At 39.8% G+C, this 6,000-nt stretch overlaps 1 non-coding gene across 1 annotated transcript; it reads left to right on the top strand.

Annotated features, from left to right (window-relative positions):
* Nucleotides 1-1,036: 1,036 nt before the first annotated feature.
* Nucleotides 1,037-1,109, top strand: TRNAR-CCU (transfer RNA arginine (anticodon CCU)). The gene has a single exon. It is a non-coding gene; the product is annotated as a tRNA-Arg (tRNA).
* The last annotated feature ends 4,891 nt before the right edge of the window (nt 1,110-6,000 follow it).

The following is a 6,000-nucleotide window of genomic DNA, read 5'->3' as shown; positions in this document are numbered from 1 at the left end:
AAAGCATATCGTACTCATAAAATTCTCAATATATAGATTCCAAAAAAGTGCTTCCAGCGAAAAGAGCTGAAAGAACACTATGGGATGTAAACCTGAATACCTTTCAATAATATGTTCTCCATCCATGCATACCACCTACATGATAAAAATCATCTCAGGTGGACGGATGACAGCGTGGCCTAATGGATAAGGCGTCTGACTTCGGATCAGAAAATTGAGGGTTCGAGTCCCTTCGTGGTCGTTTTTGGCCAATGGTCACACAATCTGCTTTACATTCAGAGTGGAAAAAGTCTTTTCCAATACTCTTGTAGTCCTCACTTTCTCATTGCTAATCATTAATAAAGTGGAGTACATACTGTAAACTCATTCAGGTTGCATCTTCAGTCTAACTACTTGTGCATTTTAGTGGGATTAAAAAGTGCTTCTATGCCGACGCACTGAATATGTAATAGGTTTGCAGAATTTTGACGTGACAGAATGGGTTTTTAGCTTAAGTGTGTGTAGAAGAACTGCAAGGTGTGTGCCTATGTGTGCATTGAGTGCTACATGTGTAAAATCTGTATGATTTGGGCAGCTAAAGTGCTGATTTTGCCTCCGAGTAAGAAAAGTACTACACAAAATGTATAAAGGATCGGCATATTGGCTGCCTTTGCTGATGCCCCCACTGCCTAATTTGTAGTGCAATGGTTAAGTTGCAGAGTGTGGTTGAACTTGGTTAGGAGACTTAGTGCCTCTTTCCGTGTCCTACTGATGATAAGGATGGCTTGATACCATTTTCTAAGCCCAGTATATTGAGAAAAGAAGTAAGTGAAGAAGAAGTGTGGAGTCGAAAGTGGTTTTCCAATTTCTCTCCACTTGCTAAAATTGCAAAGTCTCCATTATAGCATACAAGAGAGCGTTAAAGTCGGGGATGGAAGAGGATGAAAATGGGAAGTTTACTTATAGAGAGAAGTGAGAAATGCCCTGTGTGCACACACCGGTGTCTGACCATAGAACACATTTAAATAATGCCTCTAGAAAATAGCTATGCATGTGTGCCTCAGTGGCCTAATGGATAAGGCACTGGCCTCCTAAGCCAGGTATTGTGGGTTCAAGTCCCATCTGAGGTGATAACAAAAATCCTCCCTCTTTCTTTTCCAGAAAATTAGGTAGATTTATTACATGCTTCCTCTCGGAAGTTTATGAGGGATTAGGTACTTTGAAACTGTCCCATTTTACTTGTGTACACTTCACAGTCATTTTAGTGTTCTGAAACTGCAAAGTAGATTATTAAATGCCTATTTTTGTGAGATGCATTTTCGACCGGCCAGAACATATTCTTTTGGAAAAATGATTTGAATTGCATTGGTGTGAATCTTGCTTCTAGAGGTGGTGACAGGCTTTCAGCTACTTGAATAGGTCAAGCCAGGATTCATAAAACTTATACAAACTATGTGAGTGTGAAAAATTAGCATATGCAGGAAGGAGCAATTTGTACTACTTTCAAAACAGTTTCACTCCACGTCTGGAAACGTCCAGAGCTATGTAGAGCATACAAATGAGCTTTAAACTCATGAGGAAAGAGGTTTGTATGCAAAAAGGAAAACAAAAGCATATCGTACTCATAAAATTCTCAATATATAGATTCCAAAAAAGTGCTTCCAGCGAAAAGAGCTGAAAGAACACTATGGGATGTAAACCTGAATACCTTTCAATAATATGTTCTCCATCCATGCATGCCACCTACATGATAAAAATCATCTCAGGTGAACGGATGACTGCGTGGCCTAATGGATAAGGCGTCTGACTTCGGATCAGAAGATTGAGGGTTCGAGTCCCTTCATGGTTGTTTTTGGCCAATGGTCACACAATCTGCTTTACATTCAGAGTGGAAAAAGTCTTTTCCAATACTCTTGTAGTCCTCACTTTCTCATTACTAATCATTAATAAAGTGGAGTACATACTGTAAACTCATTCAGGTTGCATCTTCAGTCTAACTACTTGTGCATTTTAGTGGCATTAAAAAGTGCTTCTATGCCGACGCACTGAATATGTAATAGGTTTGCAGAATTTTGACGTGACAGAATGGGTTTTTAGCTTAAGTGTGTGTAGAAGAACTGCAAGGTGTGTGCCTATGTGTGCATAGAGTGGTACATGTGTAAAATCTGTATGATTTGGGCAGTTAAAGTGCTGATTTTGCCTCCGAGTAAGAAAAGTACTACACAAAATGTATAAAGGATCGGCACATTGGCTGCCTTTGCTGATGCCCCCATTGCCTAATTTGTAGTGCAATGGTTAAGTTGCAGAGTGTGGTTGAACTTGGTTAGGAGACTTAGTGCCTCTTTCCGCGTCCTACTGATGATAAGGATGGCTTGATACCATTTTCTAAGCCCAGTATATTGAGAAAAGAAGTAAGTGAAGAAGAAGTGTGGAGTCGAAAGTGGTTCTCCAATTTCTCTCCACTTGCTAAAATTGCAAAGTCTCCATTATAGCATAGAAGAGAGCGTTAAAGTCGGGGATGGAAGAGGATGAAAATGGGAAGTTTACTTATAGAGAGAAGTGAGAAATGCCCTGTGTGCACACACCGGTGTCTGACCATAGAATACATTTAAATAATGCCTCTAGAAAAGAGCTATGCATGTGTGTCTCAGTGGCCTAATGGATAAGGCGCTGGCCTCCTAAGCCAGGGATTGAGGGTTTGAGTCCCATCTGAGGTGATAACAAAAATCCTCCCTCTTTCTCTTCCAGAAAATTAGGTAGATTTATTACATGCTTCCTCTCGGAAGTTTATGAGGGATTAGGTACTTTGAAACTGTCCCATTTTACTTGTGTACACTTCACAGTCATGTTAGTGTTCTGAAACTGCAAAGTAGATTTTTGAATGCCTATTTTTGTGAGATGCATTTTCGACCGGCCAGAACATATTCCTTTGGAAAAAATGATAGGATTTGGATTGGTGTGAATCTTGTTTCTAGAGGTGGTGACAGGCTTTCAGCTACTTGAATAGGTCAAGCCAGGATTCATAAAACTTATACAACCTATGTGAGTGTGAAAAATTAGCATATGCAGGAAGGAGCAATTTGTACTACTTTCAAAACAGTTTCACTCCACGTCTGTAAACTTCCAGAGCTATGTAGAGCATACAAATGAGCTTTAAACTCATGAGGAAAGAGGTTTGTATGCAAAAAGGAAAACAAAAGCATATCGTACTCATAAAATTCTCAATATATAGATTCCAAAAAAGTGCTTCCAGCGAAAAGAGCTGAAAGAACACTATGGGATGTAAACCTGAATACCTTTCAATAATATGTTCTCCATCCATGCATACCACCTACATGATAAAAATCATCTCAGGTGAACGGATGACCGCGTGGACAAATGGATAAGGCGTCTGACTTCGGATCAGAAGATTGAGGGATCGAGTCCCTTCGTGGTAATTTTTGGCCAATGATCACACAATCTGCTTTACATTCAGAGTGGAAAAAGTATTTTCCAATATTCTTGCAGTCCTCACTTTCTCATTACTAATCATTAATAAAGTGGAGTACATACTGTAAACTCATTCAGGTTGCATCTTCAGTCTAACTACTTGTGCATTTTAGTGGCATTAAAAAGTGCTTCTATGCCGACGCACTGAATATGTAATAGGTTTGCAGAATTTTGACGTGACAGAATGGGTTTTTAGCTTAAGTGTGTGTAGAAGAACTGCAAGGTGTGTGCCTATGTGTGCATTGAGTGCTACATGTGTAAAATCTGTATGATTTGGGCAGTTAAAGTGCTGATTTTGCCTCCGAGTAAGAAAAGTACTACACAAAATGTATAAAGGATCGGCACATTGGCTGCCTTTGCTGATGCCCCCACTGCCTAATTTGTAGTGCAATGGTTAAGTTGCAGAGTGTGGTTGAACTTGGTTAGGAGACTTAGTGCCTCTTTCCGTGTCCTACTGATGATAAGGATGGCTTGATACCATTTTCTAAGCCCAGTATATTGAGAAAAGAAGTAAGTGAAGAAGAAGTGTGGAGTCGAAAGTGGTTTTCCAATTTCTCTCCACTTGCTAAAATTGCAAAGTCTCCATTATAGCATACAAGAGAGCGTTAAAGTCGGGGATGGAAGAGGATGAAAATGGGAAGTTTACTTATAGAGAGAAGTGAGAAATGCCCTGTGTGCACACACCGGTGTCTGACCATAGAATACATTTAAATAATGCCTCTAGAAAAGAGCTATGCATGTGTGCCTCAGTGGCCGCATGGATAAGGCACTGGCCTCCTAAGCCAGGGATTGTGGGTTCAAGTCCCATCTGAGGTGATAACAAAAATCCTCCTTCTTTCTTTTCCAGAAAATTAGGTAGATTTATTACATGCTTCCTCTCAGAAGTTTATGAGGGATTAGGTACTTTGAAACGGTCCCATTTTACTTGTGTACACTTCACAGTCATGTTAGTTTTCTGCAACTGCAAAGTAGATTTTTAAATGCCTATTTTTGTGAGATGCATTTTCGACCGGCCAGAACATATTCCTTTGGAAAAAATGATACGAATTGGATTGGTGTGAATCTTGTTTCTAGAGGTGGTGACAGGCTTTCAGCTACTTGAATAGGTCAAGCCAGGATTCATAAAACTTATACAACCTATGTGAGTGTGAAAAATTAGCATATGCAGGAAGGAGCAATTTGTACTACTTTCAAAACAGTTTCACTCCACGTCTGTAAACTTCCAGAGCTATGTAGAGCATACAAATGAGCTTTAAACTCATGAGGAAAGAGGTTTGTATGCAAAAAGGAAAACAAAAGCATATCGTACTCATAAAATTCTCAATATATAGATTCCAAAAAAGTGCTTCCAGCGAAAAGAGCTGAAAGAACACTATGGGATGTAAACCTGAATACCTTTCAATAATATGTTCTCCATCCATGCATACCACCTACATGATAAAAATCATCTCAGGTGAACGGATGACCGCGTGGACAAATGGATAAGGCGTCTGACTTCGGATCAGAAGATTGAGGGTTTGAGTCCCTTCGTGGTAATTTTTGGCCAATGATCACACAATCTGCTTTACATTCAGAGTGGAAAAAGTCTTTTCCAATACTCTTGTAGTCCTCACTTTCTCATTACTAATCATTAATAAAGTGGAGTACATACTGTAAACTCATTCAGGTTGCATCTTCAGTCTAACTACTTGTGCATTTTAGTGGCATTAAAAAGTGCTTCTATGCCGACGCACTGAATATGTAATAGGTTTGCAGAATTTTGACGTGACAGAATGGGTTTTTAGCTTAAGTGTGTGTAGAAGAACTGCAAGGTGTGTGCCTATGTCTGCATAGAGTGGTACATGTGTAAAATCTGTATGATTTGGGCAGTTAAAGTGCTGATTTTGCCTCCGAGTAAGAAAAGTACTACACAAAATGTATAAAGGATCGGCACATTGGCTGCCTTTGCTGATGCCCCCGTTGCCTAATTTGTAGTGCAATGGTTAAGTTGCAGAGTGTGGTTGAACTTGGTTAGGAGACTTAGTGCCTCTTTCCGTGTCCTACTGATGATAAGGATGGCTTGATACCATTTTCTAAGCCCAGTATATTGAGAAAAGAAATAAGTGAAGAAGAAGTGTGGAGTCGAAAGTGGTTCTCCAATTTCTCTCCACTTGCTAAAATTGCAAAGTCTCCATTATAGCATAGAAGAGAGCGTTAAAGTCGGGGATGGAAGAGGATGAAAATGGGAAGTTTACTTATAGAGAGAACTGAGAAATGCCCTGTGTGCACACACCGGTGTCTGACCATAGAATACATTTAAATAATGCCTCTAGAAAAGAGCTATGCATGTGTGTCTCAGTGGCCTAATGGATAAGGCACTGGCCTCCTAAGCCAGGTGTTGTGGGTTCAAGTCCCATCTGAGGTGATAACAAAAATCCTCCCTCTTTCTTTTCCAGAAAATTAGGTAGATTTATTACATGCTTCCTCTCGGAAGTTTATGAGGGATTAGGTACTTTGAAACTGTCCCATTTTACTTGTGTACACTTCACAGTC

This window comes from Triturus cristatus, chromosome 4_1 (genome assembly GCF_964204655.1).
Source record: "Triturus cristatus chromosome 4_1, aTriCri1.1, whole genome shotgun sequence".
NCBI lineage: Eukaryota > Metazoa > Chordata > Amphibia > Caudata > Salamandridae > Triturus > Triturus cristatus.
The sequence above is the reverse complement of the archived record's forward strand: the minus strand, read 5'-3'. Positions and strand labels throughout refer to the sequence as shown.